General features: G+C 32.2%; 1 protein-coding gene across 5 annotated transcripts in view; it reads right to left on the reverse strand.

Annotated features, from left to right (window-relative positions):
• The window catches only part of LOC115885043 (homocysteine S-methyltransferase-like), a 46,545-nt gene that overhangs the window by 17,483 nt on the left and 9,166 nt on the right, over positions 1–19,896 (reverse strand). The window contains exon 1 of one of the 5 annotated variants that reach the window (XM_030903832.1): positions 18,013–18,130. The exons of the other annotated variants lie outside the window; for them this stretch is intronic. The gene's annotated coding sequence lies outside the window, so the exon portion shown is untranslated. Of the gene's footprint in view, positions 1–18,012; positions 18,131–19,896 lie in introns of those variants that run through there. 5 annotated transcript variants of the gene reach the window in all.

Consider the following 19,896-nt stretch of genomic DNA (forward strand, 5'->3'; position numbering starts at 1 on the left):
ACTATAGTAGAGGAAATATGCCCTGAAAACTGAAGTTATTGAAGTAGTATGGACATGTGAGAAGGATGGACCACACGCGACTGCCTCAGAAGGTACGAAACTGGCTTCCAGAAAAGAGAAGGAAACGGGGAAGACCAAGGACAAACTAGATGGAAGCGTCAAAAATGACAAAAATCTAAAGGCGAGTTCATACGCATCGGCGTCCGTTTGTCGTTCATCGTTCCGTCAAACCAATAAAATTGAAATACGATCTGTCATTTTTTAAATAAACCAATAAAACTGGTTAAAAACAACAAGACACGACGTATGACGGATTTATATTTAAACCCATCCATAAATAACTTAAAAATAATTAGAAACTTTTTTTAGTAAAATAAATAGATTGGTATGGGACGTCATCTGCTTTTCTTCTGTCATCGTCTGTCGAAATCTTACCTGAGAAAAAAAACAGAGTATATAATGTCATTTTAACAGAACGCCAACGGTTTATAGTATAGACGCTAAAAATATAATATTCTTGAATAGTTTTTCTTTGTTTTTTCTGTTTTTTTTTGCTTCTGATGACGGGAGGACATATACCTCCTGAAACGTGAACCATTTTTTGTCGGATAGGAATATTTGTTTTATTAGTAGAATACCACTGAAAAATTGGTCTCCATTGGATCAACGCAGTGGTGGCCGTGGTGTTAAAAAAAAATAACTTTTTTTTATTTTGTATATTTTCTTCTAGTGGCGAAAAACCTAGAAGTCTTTCCAAGAAAAGATATACAGTACTATTTTACCAAATATCAAAGTTAATACAGAATTAGTAAGCAATTCTCAAACAAAAGTTTTATATTTGTCACAAAGACTAATATGATAAATCTGGAGGTCAAGATTTTAATGTAATAGGGTCATGAATGACTCGACTTTAAAATGAGATAATGATAATTGGCTAAGGTCAGTGGCGTAGCGATCGTAGCGTGCGAGGGAGAAATAAAAGGAACATTTAAATAAATATAACAAAGTCAACAAGTACATGCAACGATTTGATCTGCTTGCCAAATCGCACAGTTCAGATCTTAAGATCAGCTTGATAGCGATCTTCTCAAACCACACGTTCAGATTTTATAAAATATAATTTCGTCAGTCTATAGTCTAGTACACTTCCCGCCAAATCTGTGGTCGTAGATCTCAGATAACGTTACGTGGAGGGCCCTTTTTAATTCACCATTTATAACTCAAGACTACTGGACAGATTTTAATGATCTCTGCTATTTTGGATTCTTCTCCGCCCCGAATAGCAGAATAATTAATTTAAAATATCAAAAAAAATACGAAAACAAAAAATTATACAGGAAATTAAATTTTACATAAATTAAGGTTAAAACTCCGCCATCTTCCGCTATTGACAGTTCACGTCGCGCATGTTTATAGTTTATTTGTAATAATTCATGTCCACATAGAATAGAAATTCAAGGTGTATCCATACTATCCTAGAAACGGCGTAAAGACCTTGGATAGATTTCCAGTAATTGGAAATCTATTTTTTTGTTCGCCGTTTCTAGGATAGTGTGGATGCACCCTCAACGGAAAATAGTGGGAAAATAGCATAGATATAGCAAGAAAGATATTGAAATAAACACAGAGTGTATCAGAAATAAGTGTAAGCATTTTAAGGGGTGGTAGATTTGGACAAAACAAACATCTTTTCTATTTACCCTTTTTAAAATAAATTGAAAATATCTGATATATTTAACTTTGAAAATTAAAAAAAAAATGAAAAAAAATGCCCTGAAATGAAAACTATACATTAATTACTATACACTATACGTTACATACTTTAGGTTTGCACTTTGCAAAATTTCTAAGTTGTTTATTATAGGAGCTACAGATGCCCGACGCACTATCGCCGAACCCTGTATACCAATAACAAATGTTGGACTAGTACACGAAGGAAAAGAAGGTAAGCAATTTTACGATTTTATTCTATTTTCTGTTTATACATATAATAGTTCTCAGGTATTTAATTGAATATATTTGTGCTGCTGAGGAGGTTTTCCTATGATTTGATCAAAGTACACTATACTGTCTATGTGTAGACGCTGGCTACGCCACTGGTTAAGAGATTGATTCTATTTCCCTATTTAAATAAGCTATTTATATATACCCAAGATTCGAATTTAACTTCAATATTTACATAGTTACATAATATGTTAAACCTGTAAAACTCCTTTTTTTACGAATCATTTTAAAATAAGTACTAATTTAAATCCTGATGTTTAAAGCTACCTATAATTAACATTAGACAAAATAGTTTTTTAGTATCAGCATATCAATTTTTATCAAGTTAACTGTTTGAAACTGGTGTTATTTTTTTGCATTAAAAAAAATAACAGAAGAATAGAAATACATACCTAAATTACATATTTTTATAATACAATGTGATATGTTGTGATCCCAAAAGAATCAGGTATTATAGAGTTGCACCGTAATATCCTTGTGTTTAATGAATCGAAATCCGCAATTTTTGTATCTGCGTTCTAATTATGTCATCCATCGAAAAAATGCGATAAAATTTCGGTCTCGAAACAGTTTATAACATATTTTTTCCTGACTTAATACCTTTTTATATTAGTAACCAACCGCTAAAAATATTTTTTCCCTGATATTGTTTGATTACATAACATCTCTAATGTACGAAGGTAGCAATACACCTACAGTTTTTTCTCAAGGCTAAACTGCGTCCGAAATTCCAGTCCTTGAGGTTTTTGTTTAAATTCGGCTGACCTACACAAAAACTGAGATTATAGGTTATTCATGGATTATACGTCAGTTCATAACTTGTGTATTTGTGACAGTAAAAACCAGAGAAATCAGTGATTGTTAACAACTAATAACTTCAACACATTCATGTTCAACCGTTTTTTTTTAATTTTTAAGCAAACTCTTACTAGAGAATGCCAGTATTCAAATACGCTTTGCTTTTTGACTGCTAGTGATCTTCTAGTAGCTGCAATCAAAACTCATTGATTCAACTTCGCGTCGATTGATAGTCAGTTATCCCGTAGCTGCTAGGCTTGATGTTTTTTGAAGTTAGGTTAGGTATAAAGGTAAATATTTTGATTTTGGGATTTCTGCTTTGGTATTTTTTTTTTGGTACTTTTATTAAATTTACTTTGAATAGATCAGCTTAAATATGGAGGAGATTCAATGTTCTTAAAAGGTTTATTTGTTCTAACTTCCACCAACGTGCTTCATATTGTACAGGGTGTCCCATTTTTGTATTTAGGATGTTTCTCGTTTACGAGTAGAGATACAAAGATGGGGTTAAATAAGAGTTGTATTTCTTCCAATTTCCACCAACGCTTTTAGTGTACAGTAAAATGACTTTCACTTTACGTTACCGTCACTAGCGACAGTAGCGACTACTACAAAATGTGATAAACAATTTATTTTTATTTTTAAAAATTAGCTAAGACATTCACTGGTCCAAGGCGTAATTATTAGCATTTCTTAGTGATTATCAAGCAGATGTTCCAAGCAGGTTCCTTCTGCTTTTATTGTAGTTATCTATGGACACTCCAGACTATGAGCTCCACAGGCAGTCCACAGTCCACAAGAAACCATCAAACATCTATTTTGATACACATCAAAATCTTCACCAAACACGTATTGTATGAAATAGTCGTCTTTCACAGTTACCAAACACGTTTGGATCGGGCAGTCCAAATCTAGAGCAAAAACTGTATGTGTGTGGCCACCTTTAGGTTCTCTGGTCTACAATATTTAATAAATAATCGTCTCCTGATAATGGTTACCATGTGTGTACTGACTAACTTCAGGATTGACTTAGACAAAACGATTATCTTGTCGTCTAAACGTCTGATAAGTACATGTGTGGATGTGTGTACGAGTACATATTTTGAATAAGATGTTATAAAATTTATTCAGAACAAATATCGCTATAAATAAATTAGATTACAAAATATGCTGGTTCAGATTTTTAATTACTTATGGATTGATATTTAATTGCTTATTTTTAATAATAGTTTTTTTCTACAAACGTCAGTAAAAATGTAATTTTTAACGCATTCTGTCAGTGCCTAAAATGTGACATTATGTCACTGATGGTAAAAGTTATATACTTTAAGCACTGGTGCTGGAAACAACTTTCGTTGCACGTCATTGCAATGACACCATGCGTCGTCTTATGTTTGGTCTTATGGAGTTTCAAATTCAAATTCAAATTCAAATTCAAATTTCTTTATTAGACCCCATTAAGTTTTACAGAATAATATTAGTATTAATAAATGTGTGTCTAAAGGGATCGCACCGCGATTAAAAAACCGATACAATGGCACAAAGTGCCAGAGTGGTGCGACCCCAAATACAAAATAGAAATAAATTAAATTATAAAAATAAACAGAATTAAAAAAATTAAAATTATATAAAAAAAGTGAAAATATAATTTTATCAGGGATGAGCGGAGATAAGCAGAGAGGCATAAAAAATGAAACAGTGTAAAAACCGGAACAGCAACCAATGACGGGCATATCAGAAGAACAAGATCTCACAAATCAGTCGGAGAAATTATAATATTTACGAATTTAGTAAATGATTTTTAATTTGTTTTTATCATCTGTAATAAGGATTGAAATTTAAAGTTATTAGAAATATTATTCCACAAGTGTGGCGCTATGAAACTGAAAGATTTTTGGAAGTTAGCTGTTCGGTGTTGAGGAATTTTAAAATAATGCACTTGTCTAGTCCAATGATCATGGTCAACGTAGTGAAACAATGAGAAGAAATAAGGAGGCTGCTCTGTAGTTAAAATTCGATAAATGAATGTCATTAAATGAAATTGTCGTCTGTTAGTTATGGATAAAATAGATAAATTTTTAAGATGTGGCGTTATATGATCTCTAAAAGGAATGTTAAAAGAAAACCGTAGACACGAGTTTTGAAGTATTTGGATTTTTCTAGAGAATCTAGCGTTTATGGATGTACCATAAACAACATCGCCGTAATCAAATAAAGATAAAATAAGTGTGTCACTTGAGTTTGCTGGTGGTCGTATTATGATGTGCAACCAAAGTTATTTTAATTTCCCTACTTGTTTGTAGAAAAAATAGTGTATGATATGTGTGCAAAAAGTTATTTTATTTTGTTCGAAGGGATGGCTTTCGGCGTCGTGTCCCAAGCTTCCCTTATTCTCACAAAATAAAATACCACTTTTAGCACTTATATCATAAATAACTATTATTATAACGTTATAAATAATAACATTACAGAGTATGATTTATTAAAAAACCTCATTCAGAACTACTAAACTAATGGAATAAATTAGTGGTTTCCAATTAGGGTAGAAGTTCGTTTCTTTAATTTCAATGTATAAGCATTCAGAACGTCAAAATAGTGATAGCAATTCTCAGTTAGTAGAAAAAGTTAACAAACTTTTTTAACTTTTGTTAGTGTGTGTTAAAAATAAAAAGTTTATTGTTTTATAAGCTAATTTGTAGCGTTTTATTTTTCTTTTTATAAAATTCCAAATTTTAATATTGCTGGCGCCATCTATTCGCTAGATGTTAAACTTCATTCAGTACAGGTAGCGGTTCCTTTCCATAAAAACAAATTTCATTCAGTATAGACGATAGAGTTCACTTTGTGCCTTTGGTCCGATGACCTGTCAATTGGAACATCCTTTCCGTTTGCGAGGAAGAGGTTTGAATCGAGAGAAGGAGATCAGAAAAAGACGCGTGGTTCAGCGTCCGACAAATCTCAGAGAATTATCTTCTTTCACAGAAACACTTTGATAACAGTAAATTGCATTTGGTATCCAAATCAGTGGAGATTTGAAATCCTGTAGAATATACTGTTCAGAGCCTAGTTCGTGTTTTTTGGCCTTTTCCTGGAATAAGATCACATTATTCCCGTTTTTTATTTATTTTGGTAATGTTTGATTGTGCATTACTGGTTTTGGATCAGCATATAGTTTGGTTTGGAAGGTGTACAGCTGATTTTCAGACCGTAAAGTTATTTTTTGGTATTCGGTGACTGTTCTGAGAGTTTTTTATAGAGTAACTGGCGTATAAGAAATTGACGTATAGTAATTGGCATATGAGTAACCACTTTTGAGACAGTATTTATGACTCTACATTTATTCTACTGATATCGAAGACTCCTGCTACTATCAGAAGAGTCTTCATCCACTTCCGTTAGTCTGGAGACTGCCTGCCTACCTGTTCACTACGTCACAAAAAAAAAAAAAAATACAGATAAGTTCTAAGTTCAACACACAAGGTATTCCCTAAATTTTTTTTACTTTGAGATAATATTTTGAATATCTCTGTAAATTGTTGTCATTTATTCCATATATTATAGTCAAAATTTACCTTTTAGTTAACATTATAAGTCATGCTTTGTCCTTAACGGTACGTTTTACTTCAGTATGATTATATGATGATATTCTTTTATGTGAGAATCGCTAACACGGATTCATTTTTGAAGGTTATTGTACACGACTTGTTTCGAAACATCATCGTATTGGTACTTACATAAATTTCACCTGTTTATATATTACGTAGTATAGTATACTGGAGAGAACTTTAACTAAATTTGAGTTTACTTAAAGTAACTAACGATTTCATTGGGATAATTGAAACTGGGTTTAACCTGATTGATAATTGTGTTCGTTTTTAAATAAATGTTCAACGTAAGGATAGTTATATCTCGACTTTATTCTTGATGAACATAATAGACCCTTATTGCTGTTGATTATTTTATTTATTTATTTCATGATTTTTCTTACTGGTTTCTTACTTTACCTTTTCATACCCAAAGTAGTGGCGCCCTTTTTTACTGTCTTTGACCATTACTATTTGAATGCTTAACATCATTTTAGAATTTTGCATTATACATTATTATTGCTTATTTTATTATTTAACAACATTTATTAAGTCACCAGGTCACAAGCCTTACCTACGAACCCAGCTCTCCTCTAACCCTGAGCAACGGATACCTTTTTCTTTCTGTTTGAGTGATGACAGAAAAAGTCGTCACACAAATAGAAGAATAAAGAATATGGCGCCAAACGTGGGGCCCGAATATTCTTTATTCTTCTATTTGTGTGACGACTTTTTCTGTCATCACTCAAACAGAAAGAAAAAGGTATCCGTTGCTCAGGGTTAGAGGAGAGCTGGGTTCGTAGGTAAGGCTTGTGACCTGTGGTGACTTAATAATGTTGTTAAATAATAAAATAAAAGTAATAATGTCTAGGCTGCAAAGATTCTAAAATTGATGTTAAGTATTCAAATAGTAATGGTCAAAGACAGTAAAAAAATGGGTATGAAAAGGTAAAGTAAGAAACCAGTAAGAAAATTTGATCATGAAATAGCTAAAATAAAATAATCAACAGCAATAAGGGTCTATTATGTTCATCAAGAATAAAAGTCAGATATAACTATCCTACGTTGAACATTTATTTAAAAACGAACACAATTATCAATCAGTTTAAACCCAGTTTCAATTATCCCAATGAAATCGTTAGTTGCTTTAAGTAAACTCAAATTTAGTTAAAGTTCTCTTCAGTATACTATACTACGTAATATATAAACAGGTGAAATTTATGTAAGTACCAATACGATGATGTTTCGAAACAAATCGTGTACAATAACCTTCAAAAATGAATCCGTGTTAGCGATTCTCACATAAAAGATCATACTGAAGTAAAACGTACCGTTAAGGACAAAGCATGACTTATAATGTTAACTAAAAGGTAAATTTTGACTATAATATATGGAATAAATGACAACAATTCACAGAGATATTCAAAATATTATCTCAAAGTAAAAAAAATTTAGGGAATACCTTGTGTGTTGAACTTAGAACTTATCTGTATTTTTTTTTTAATTTATGACGTAGTGAACAGATAGGCAGGCAGTCTCCAGACTAACGGAAGTGGATGTAGACTCTTCGATAGTAGCAGGAGTCTTCGATATCAGTAGAATAAATGTAGAGTCATAAATACTGTCTCAAAAGTGGTTACTCATATGCCAATTACTTATACGTCAATTTCTTATACGCCAGTTCTCTATAAAAAACTCTCAGAACAGTCACCGAATACCAAAAATAACTTACGGTCTGAAAATCAGCTGTACACCTTCCAAAATATAGCCAAACTATATGCTGATCCAAACCAGTAATGCACAATCAAACATTATCAAAATAAATAAAAAACGGGAATAATGTGATCTTATTCCAGGAAAAGGCCAAAAAAACACGAACTAGGCCTGAACAGTATATTCTACAGGATTTCAAATCTCCACTTTTGGATACCCGTGCCTTTACTGTTAGGAAAAGTGTTTCAGAAAGCCCTTTTTCTCTGAGATTCGTCGGACGCTGAACCACGCGTCTTTTTCTGATCTCCTTCTCTCGGAAAAAACCTCCTTCCTCCTTTTCGCAAAACGGAAATCTTCCAATTGACAGGTCATATGACCAAAGGCAATTAAGTGAACTCTATCGTCTATACTGAATGAAATTTGTTTTTATGGAAAGGAACCGCTACCTGTACTGAATGAAGTTTAACATCTAGCGAATAGATGGCGCCAGCAATATTAAAATTTGGAATTTTATAAAAAGAAAAATAAAATGCTACAAATTATTAGGCTTTTTCTATGGATACAACTGACTACCGCAAGCTGTTGCTATATAATATTCTATTATTAATTTTAATTGTACTATTTTAGATATTGTAAATGATCGTAACGTAAACTTTTAATTAAGTATAAAGTATAATTACAACCACCAATTTAATACATTAATTTTGACGTTCTGAATAAATAGCGCCTAAATTTCTAATTATAATACCGGTCTGATGTGTACTTGGCCTGTCAACGTTTTATTTTAGCGTTCATCCAATGACCTCAATTTATTTTGATGCCACAGGGCATTTTGGCGCCAGAATAATCACGACGAAATATAAAATCGTTTAAAAATAGTCGCTTTAGTTTTTTAGCCAATTGGAGAAAAGCTGTTTCATTTTAATAGTTTCATTTGTATTTATTGCAAAGGGTGGTCATATTTAGTAAAATAGATTAACAAAGTTTACAGTGTTTTTGGATGAAAAAGAAAAATGACAATGTTGCACTTGTTCATTTTGTTGCACCAAGTCATTTTTTATTCATATTGCTACTCAGTAATCCTATTTTTTTTAACGTTACAAACTTATTAATTTTTGCGACGTGATTGATAATATAAAAACGCCATTTTAACGCCTAGGCTTAAAAGTCAAGCATTTTTACGCCTAAGCACAAAAGTACGAAAACATATTAATAAACTGACAGTCTGAAGTGTCAAATTCAAAGAGTGTAACCATAGGTTCAAGTTTCAAGATATACAATTACTTACAGGGTATTACTTTTTATATTATTGTGGACGCTTGAATGCTATTCGGAGTAAAAATTACTTTTTGTGTCTCGCCTGTATGTATGTCAAACATACAGCGACGCTAGAAAAGTATCATTTTTACTCCTAATAAAAGAATATGCTATTGTTTGCAAGTTTTTAGTTCCACCAGCTGAAATAGATTTTAAAAATCCTAAGATGATATTCGGGTGGAATTCTCGAAGTGTCCAGAATTTTCTATAGTTCAGTTGTTAAGAAAATTTGATGCCGATTTTCGTGTGTACGAACAGTTCAGTCAAATAAAGGGTCGGGTTAAAGTGGTTATGTAATATCTACTTCGCTACTACTTTTCACTCTCGGACTTACAAGATCTCTATAGCAATTCACTCCTATATGTAAATACCGACACAAGAATCTTTCTTGCCGACATTGTATAGGTTAGAAAAACTTCCTCTAGACTTTAATAAAGTGGTTTCATTTCTTGTAGTTCAACTGCGTAATTCCCTACTGTCAATGATATACGGAATTGACAACGATATCAATTCCGTATATTATTGACAATATTTGCCTTGGAAGAACAGTTACCATTATCAAACAAAGTGAATATTTAAGTCAAAATTTAAAAGTTTAAAATATTTATTTACAAAAAAAAGTTAAATCATGACCCTAGTTAAATATATTGATATACGAAGAAATTGTGTACTAAAAAGCTATTTGATTTAATAAAAAATGAATTTGAGTCAACTAAATGATAAATATGTTTTTCTCATAGAAATATTAAAGCATGCTCTTATAGATATACTGAAAAAAATTGTGTGTGCACTATGTGCGAATATTTGAAGTGAAACTTACTAACAGCTATTAAATTGAAGGATATGTTTGAAAAAGTGTATTAGTTTGAAATGTTGAAAAGTAATAAATTAAAAAGTTGTCTTAAAATGACGATGAGGTCATTCTGGTAGGGGAGCGCCGGGAGGGTTTGGACAATATTTAAATAAATAATTATGACATTGACATAAGTGAGAAGTAAATTTTTGATGTCAGATCGATTGACTTATACATCTTACATACATATTCCTTTATTTCATTCAAAAAGTATTACAACGTCATGAGTGACAGACACATATACGTACATATGTAATATGTCCAAACCCTCCCTCATAACCGGGAGGGTCTGGACAGGTCTGGACGAAAAAATACATAAGCATGGTTAGCGACAGCAGGAAAATTTTGCTATTCGTTTCGACACTGCTGGACGTAACTTACGTTGTTACCCCGTTAGTGTATCGTTCGACGTGACCGACATGCCCAAGAAACCATCTGTTTTTAAGATACATTTATTTGATAAACAACATTATTTTTAAAGCAAAAACGAGCAAAACTTATATCTACAAACCGATGAAATCAGCATAAACTGTACTCGGTAAGATCGATTGTAAGAATTATTTAAATATAGCGCCAAAAACTAGGCTGACAACTCCTTCCTGGAAGCATAGAATTATGGGTAGCTTGTTGTTATGGTGTTGTTAGTTGTTATGTATTGAGAAATAAACAAAATTGGAGAATAAAGTATAAAAATTACATGAAGTCATTTTTATTGTAAATACAATAAAAATTAAGGCTCCCCCTTTTATAACTTCAGGTGTGGGGTTAAATCTGCGTAGTCCCCAAGAAGAGAAGAAGAGTGATAAGTTATAACAATAGTTTGAAGATTACCGGCAATAAATAAAATGGAAGATCAAGACGAAAACCAGAGTCACCAATTTTCTGCTGATGATTTTGAAAGATTTGTGCAAAATAGAGCTGAAGAAAATCCAAACAGTAATGCTAATATTAATCAATTTATGAATACGATAACAACCTTATTGCAACAAAATACTCAAATGTTGCAAATGCTACAAAAACAACAGCAGCAGCCATTACATGCGCCAAATCAAGAATCTCCAGTTCGAAATTATAACGTAATGCCAGATCTCTCGAAAACTATAGAAATATTCAGTGCTGAAGAAGAGCCAAGTAAAGCTAAGTTATGGTTACAGCAGTTGGAAACTGCCGCAACACTTCACAATTGGCCAGATGCGTTTATTTTCCAAACAGCCAAAAGTAATCTGATTGGTGCTGCACGCCATTGGTATTCAGGGCGAAGCAGTGAAGTTGTAGATTGGTCATCCTTCCGCATGGCTTTTATTAAAACATTTGTATTTACCAAGAATAAAACCGAATTATGGAAAAGAATGCAAGAGAGGGTACAGTCTGTCAATGAAAATGTAAGCGTATATTTTCATTCTAAAGCATCATTATGCAAAGAGTTAAGTTTATCATTCGAAGAAGAGAAAGAGCAGATAGCTATTGGATTATGGTCCAGAGAATTAAGTAATTTTGTCATGTCCAAATTCCATATAGATGAAGATGCATTATACCAGGACATTATAGCATACGAGAGAATTGTTACTGCGAGGAAAAATAGATTGCCTGAAAGAAAAAATGAAATTAAAAAACCACAGAAGACAATTGAAGCATCTCTGAAGAAATTTACCAGTTTAGATTAAGTTAATAATAAAACCATTAAGTGTTACAATTGCAATTTGCTAGGACATTTGGCGTCGCAATGCAAAAAGATGCCTAGAGTGAGGGGTTCGTGTTTCAATTGTGGCTCAATGGAACATAAAATAAGAGACTGTCCAAAGATTAAAGGAGAAAGAGCCTCTACATCCAAGAAAGAAGTTGAAGAGAAAAGAAGCATTGATGGTCGAGAACAAATTACCTGATAGATTCACCTTGCCTTTGTGTCTTGTAAAAGACAGTAAACAATTATTTATCGAAGGTACTCTTGATTCAGGTAGTGTAATTTCTATTATTACTAATAGCATAATCAGACCATTTAATTTTGAAATCTCAGAAGCCCCATCTGTAGATTTTGAGGGTGTTAATAAATCTAAATTAGATGTTATAGGTTCAATAATGTTTAAAGTATATGTTGAAGGCATAGATGTCCAAGTTTTATTTTATATAGTACCAGATGATGCTATACCTGTTAAATGTCTATTAGGTAGAAATTTTATGACAAATAAAAATATTTCTTTAATTTTTGAGTCTGGAAAAGTCAAAATAAAATCAGTATTAAATGATAATTTATTGGAAAATCAGGAAAATAATGAAATCTTACAAATTGATTACATTGATCAAAATGAGGTTGATTTAAATATAAATTCTGAAATTGATGCAAAAAATCGTCAAAATTAGTTGATCTTTTGTTCAAGATTATATACAACCTGAGCGACCTGAAAAAATAGAATCTAAAATTAAAATGAAAATAGTAGTTAATTCAAATCATACTCCGTTTTATTTTAAACCTAGACGTTTATCTTTTATGAAAAAAATATAGTGCAAGATTTGATTAACGACATGTTAGAAAACAATGTAATACAAAAAAGTACTTCGGAGTACAGCTCTCCAATAGTTCTAGTTAAAAAGAAAACTAATGATTATCGATTGTGTCCTGATTTTAGAGCTTTAAATAAAATTACTGTAAGAGATAACTTTCCTATTCCCCTGATTGAAGATCAAATTATTCAATTACAAGGTCAAAAATATTTCACAACCCTGGACCTTAAAAGTGCTTTTTATCACGTTGATATTGAACACGATTCGATAAAATATACTTCGTTTGTAACCCCAGTAGCTCAATACGAATTTTTAAAGATGCCATTTGGTCTTAAAAATTCTCCTTCTGTATTTATGAGGTACATTCACGAAATATTTAAAGAACTTATTGATTTAAATAAAATTTTTATTTATTTTGATGATATTTTAATACCAACTACAACTATACCAGAAAATATCTCAATTTTAAAGCATGTTTTTAAACTATTAGTGGAAAATCGCTTGACTTTGAGAATAGATAAATGTACTTTTTTTTATATACTGAGATAAAATATTTAGGATATATTATTAATGAAAAAGAAATTCGTCCGAATGATGAGCATTTATTAGCAATTAAAAATTACCCAGTGCCAAAAATGTAAAACAGGTTCAAAGTTTCATTGGTTTGACCTCTTACTTTCGAAAATTTGTTCCAAATTTCTCAACCATTGCTGGCCCATTATATAATTTAACTAAAAAAAACAGTAAATTCAATTTTGGATCTGAGCAATTTACTAGTTTTAATAATTTAAAAGAAATATTAATGTCTAAACCAGTTTTAGCATTATACTCACCTAAAGCAGAAACTCAGCTTCATTGTGATGCTAGTTCGCATGGTTATTCCGGTATTTTAATGCAAAAACAAAAGATTTAAAGTTCCATCCAGTATTTTATTATAGCCAACGTACCACAGAGTCAGAGTCTAAGCAACATAGTTTTATTTTAGAATTAGCAGCCATAATAAATAGCATTAAAAGATTTCATGTCTATATACTAGGCATTAAATTTAAAATTTATACAGATTGTAATAGTATCACTTTAGCACTTAAGAAGAAAGACATTAACCCGAAAATAATGAGATGGAGTTTATTTTACAAAATTATGACTATACTTTAGAACATAGAAGTGGAAGTAATATGCAACATGTTGATTCTTTAAGTAGATGCTATCAAAATGTTTTAGTACTAGAAGAGACACCTTTTGAAACAAATCTTAGCATTAGACAATATCAAGATTCAAAAATTAACAAAATTAGAGAGGAATAGAGAAAACTGAAAGTAAAGATTTTGAAATCAATAACAGTCTTGTTTATAAAAAAGAAAATAAACGTTTACTATTTTATGTACCTAACACTATGGAATTAAATGTAATTAGAAGTTGTCACGATGATTTAGGACATGTAGGTATTGATAAATGTGTTAATGCTATAAAAGAGAACTCTATTGGTTTCCAAACATAAGAACTAAAGTTGATGAATATATAAAAAACTGTTTAAAATGTATTAATTATTCTCCTGTAAGTGGAAGAAAGAGGGTTTTTTACATAATATGCCTAAGGGCCTAACCATTCCTTACATTACATTTAGATCATTGCGGACCTTTAGCAAAAACCAGCAAAAAGAAAAATCGATTTATTTTTGCTGTAATTGATGGGTTTACAAAATTTGTAAAAATATACGCATGTAAAAGTACCAATTCAACTGAGGTAATAAAATACTTAAGGAAATATTTTGCTGATTATAGTAAACCACTTAGAATAATCATAGACAGAGGTTCTGCCTTCACCTCTAAGAATTTTTCAGAATTTCTTCAAAATTATAATGTAAAACATGTATTAATTGCGACTGGTGTTCCACGTGCAAATGGTCAGGTAGAAAGATTAAATAAATGTATTATTCCTATGATTGCCAAATTAACAGAAACTCCAGAGAAATGGGCTGATAATATCTTAAATGACGTTGAATTTGCTGTACATAATAGTGTTTATAGTACCACTGGAGAAACCCCTGCGAAGCTATTATTCGGAGTTCCACAGGAAGGGTTAATGAATGACGATTTAAAACAATTTCTTTTATCACCTAAGGAAAAAGAAACAAACCCTGATGATCTAGAGATAAGGCAAATAGGAATATTGAAAAAATCCAATCATATAATAAAAACTATTACGACAAAAAGCATAAAGAAGGTAAAACTTATAGTAAAGGTGATTATGTGATGATACCTAATGTAGATGTGACTCCAGGTATCAATAAAAAGTTATTACCAAAGTATAAAGGTCCTTATGTAATAAAAAATGTCTGCCAAATGACAGATATTTAATAACTGATATTGAAGGATTCCAGGTAACTCAAAGACCTTTTTTGAAGGTATTTTTTGATTCAAATAGTTCGGAAATTATGGTTAAAATTATCTGACACTATTGACAAAGCCATTGACCAAAATCTTGACCAATGTTAATATTTTGAATCTGCCCAAATTGATTTTTACTTAACTTATTTTCCTGAAAGAGTCATATAATATTGGATTGACTTATTTTATTTTGACTTATGAAAAATAATTTAAAATTTAATCACATGAGATAATTTATGAAACATTATGATTATATAATGCAAAAATTTATGATTTTGGTTATGAAAATTATGTTATGATGTACTGAATTAGTTTTATTAGTAATATGTACTAGTTTCTAGTTTAGTCATAAAGATTATGTTATGCAATTAGTTTATGAATTACTTATGATATGATGTTATGAAATCATAAAAATATTATGTTTAGAATTAATCTTATGTATTACGATACTTATGTGTTATGATCAGAATTCTTATGTCTCTTATGTTAAATTTTTTTTGATTATGAATTGCTTATGTAACCTCTTATGTAACCTAAAGTATTATGTTAACGTTAGGATAGAACGAGGTCGTTCTAATTGTCAGGATGGTCGAGTTGTAAGAATTATTTAAATATAGCGCCAAAAACTAGGCTGACAACTCCTTCCTGGAAGCATAGAATTATGGGTAGCTTGTTGTTATGGTGTTGTTAGTTGTTATGTATTGAGAAATAAACAAAAATTGGAGAATAAAGTATAAAAATTACATGAAGTCATTTTTATTGTAAATACAATAAAAATTAAGGCTCCCCCTTTTATACGATATTGAAATAAATCATATCTGCATATCGAGCAGATCGGTCTGTCAAAGGATTCCGTAGTTTCAATATCACTTCTTCGTATGACACAAATTCTGGAGGCTCCTCACTAAATCTAAAACGGTTGGAAGCAACTTGCTTTTTCAAAAATTTTACGTTGTAGCCATCCAGGACAACTTCTTCTATTTTAGCGGCATAATGTCTAACTGATTTTTTTCCAAATACTTTACAAACTATGAAACTCTGGACTTCAAGTTTTGTAAGGTCCTCATCTTCATCAATATCCTGTTCCAAATCCAGGTCTGAGGACGAATCTTTGTAAACGACTTCTTTCTCATCGGAAGAAGAGTCGCTCATAACTTTTTTCTTTGCCTTCTCTATATTCTTCAGATCACTTTCTGATCTATTTTTCTTTAATTTCTTCTGTGCAATTTCATCACGTTCTGGAGTATCGGTCGCCACTATGGATTTTCTTTTAGGAGGACCTTTTCTAGATGCTTTTCGTTCTGAAGCTTTTGGATATGGTCTTATTTTGGATGGCGATACAATATTTTGTTTGTGATGGTCGATTTCAGCTCGAGTTTGGGGCTCCGGTAATGGCTGTGCAGAAGAGGTGGATGGTAATGATGCATCTACATTTTTTTCTAAAACCTTATTTTCTGTTGGAGGTGCTCCTCTGTCTGTAACAAACAAGCAAAGGAAATCTTCTTCGCTGAAAATATTTTTATCGAATGGCCAAATTCCAGTGCAACGGAATCCAGATTTTATGTTTGAGGGAGTTGCAGATCGATCCCAAGCTATCATGCATATTGCTGCCAGGTCATATATCGACAAAGTCTGTCCTGGATGAGAGAGCATCCGGTCATCTGCTCCTTGGTTAAAATATCTTTTAAATGGGCCGAAAATAGTCCGATCTAAAGGTTCCAATTTGTTAGATGTGTGGGGTGGCAGAGTTAGGATCGTAATACCATTTTCTTTGCAGTAATCAATTGCAGGAACAGATAAATCGGATTCGTCATTGTCCATTATGAGGATGACTTGACGTTCTTTAGAACATCGGACACGAGCTACGAAGTGTTCTAAAACACGTAAAAAATTATCCGAGGTCATCCATTCAGATGAATGAACTAAGCCGGTTGCGCCATACTCGTCAGGAATACCACTTAACATTCGATGTTTGTCAAACTTTTTCCTTGGAAACACCCACACTGGAGGAAGTGCTATTCCATTCGCTGCAATGATGCCTACTTGCGTCACCAGCTGTCCTCTTTCACGTGAAGTGACCTTACCCACTTGATGCTGGCCTTTCGTCGCAACCACTTTTTGCGTTTTTTGAACTGTGGTCACACCCGTCTCGTCCAAATTAAATATGTCTGATCCAGTAAATTCGTGCCTCTTCAGGACCTCCTCTAACTTAGCTCGAAATGCCCCAACCGTAGATTTGTTAAAACTGGAAATTCTCGCTAAACTTGTGTTTTCCGGAGTTCTTATAGACAAATGGGGTTGTCGATTTAAAAAACCGTGAACCAATCCTTCCCAGCTAATTTATTTGCTTTCCAAGAGTCTGGAACTTTAACGTGATTTTTTTCTGCAAACTCATATGCTAATCTGCGCGTTGCCTTTGGAGTTAAACCATGGTACAAGTTCGAGCAAGTTTTAAGATAACAGGCAAGTGACGCTTCTAATTCATTAGATAAAACTTGACATGTAACGAAATGTGGAGAAAATGAAACATTTTCAATTCCAACGTCCTTTGCTTTTTTGACATATAATGCCAGAGTTGATTTTTTCACATTATGCTCTTCTGCGCTTTTCCTATAGGAATACTTTCCAGACAAAACATCTTCTGTTGCGACTTTCATGTCTGCTGAACAAAAGGTCCTGTCTGTCAACCTTTTGTACTTGGAAGGCATCTTTTCTGTAACAATTTTATACTTGCGGGATGGTTTGGACAGGTGTCCAAACCCTCCCACAACATGGTTCAACTAATAACGTTAAAAAAATATTGAAGCATGTTTATATATCTTAAAAATAACAACAAACTTTTATTTGTAAAGCTTACCTAATACTGCAATTAAACCCGCAATTCAAAAAACACAAAACAGTTTGTTAAAAGGCACAGTTTAAACCTATCAAATATTAGAACGAACACGTGGAAAAATGTGAAAATGGCGATGCGTCGAAACGGAGCGACTAACCTGCTTCGCGTCTAGACAAGCACTAAGGATATTCAATTGCGCTTCCGGTTAAGTATTTGTTTTGAATTGCTTCCCAATTAGGCGGCAGTTTTGAATGTGTCCAATGCCTCCCCCTGTCCAAACCCTCCCGGCGCTCCCCTACATATACCCACGTGCCGGGTTTGGTTCTGATCGACACATAATTTAGAAAAATTCCAATGATTATGACGTTCCAAAAACTTCCTCATCGTCTTTTACCACTTTTCGTCTCACATCTCATTTGGCTAGGTCGTATGTCCAGCCCATGAATTTTTACTCCAAGCGCGCGTAATAGTCCAGTCATCTTAGTCGAAATAGGGTAGGAATCTCGGAATTCAAGATAACCGGCTGTAAACTCGTATAAACCTTTATTTTAGCATCCTAAAACATGTCTCAAAACCTACATATGATAGCGTGTGCGCGACTTGTAGATAACTGAGGTCAAAGGTCAAAAAATCGATTTTTTGTGCATTTTCTGCAAATATCTCGTTCCCTTTCACATTTACGCTATTTGTATTTATTATAAATATTGTAGAGGATAAAATTCTCTACAACATTTGTTTCAAAATTTTTTTTGTACCTCAAACCGTTTTTGAGATAGAGGGCGGTGAGCGTGCTGTCTTTCATTATGAACGGTATCATTCAAGTTCAACCTGTATTCTCGGTCAAAAACACGCCGTATAAAGTCCGTTAATTATTGAAGATTGAAGAATATATTATTATAAATAATTTACATTTTTTCATTAAAGATCATATTGAATATAATAATTTTTTTCATTAATTAAGTATATCTTCATTTAATAACACTTATTTCTTTGTACAATTAGAAAATTATTAACAGAAATATTTTAATTACATTTTAATTATAGTTAGATTTATACTAATTACATTTTAAGTAAATAAAAAGACAAGAAATACATTTTTAATTTATATGTCTATTTTTTAATAGTATTTTTTAATACGATTTCATACATTTCTCATGGTTGAAATTAGAAAAAATGAATAAAAATAAAAAGAACTCCATGTTCTTATTTTTAGTTTTCTTCTTCTTCATCATCGTCGTCTGGTCGTTGTGGAATTTCAAATTCTTCTTCATTTTCATCTTCAACGACATTTGTCTCCAAGTCTTCTAAGATTTCAGGGTCAAATGTACCATCTTCATTGACATCACTCTGATAGGGTGAAGCATTGAGACAAGCTTGCCCATTACAATGGCCACAAGCTAAAGAGCACGGCAACCCTGATTTCCTGCATCCACATCGCGAACCACAACCATTCTTGCAGTTGCAGAATATTGCGTTCAGCAAATGTTTTTCAGCAAAATTATTATATTCAACATGATCTTTTATGAAAAAATGTAAATTATTTATAATTATATACTTTGAAATAATTAACGGACTTTATACGGCGTGTTTTTGACCCAGACTACAGGTTGAACTTGAATGATACCGTACATAATGAAAGACTGCGCGCTCACCGCCCTCTATCTTAAAAACGGTTTGAGGTACAAAAAAAAATTTTGAAACAAAAGTTGTAGAAAATTTTATCCTCTACAATATTTATGATAAATACAAATAGTGTAAATGTGAAAGGGAACGAGATATTTGCAAAAAATGCGCAAAACATCGATTTTTTTAACTTTGACCTCAGTTATCTACAAGTCGCGCACACGCTATCATATGTAGGTTTTGAGACATGTTTTAGGATGTTAAAATAAAGGTTTATACGAA

Source organism: Sitophilus oryzae, unplaced genomic scaffold, assembly GCF_002938485.1.
Source record: "Sitophilus oryzae breed Bouriz unplaced genomic scaffold, Soryzae_2.0 scaffold_111_pilon_pilon, whole genome shotgun sequence".
Lineage (NCBI taxonomy): Eukaryota > Metazoa > Arthropoda > Insecta > Coleoptera > Curculionidae > Sitophilus > Sitophilus oryzae.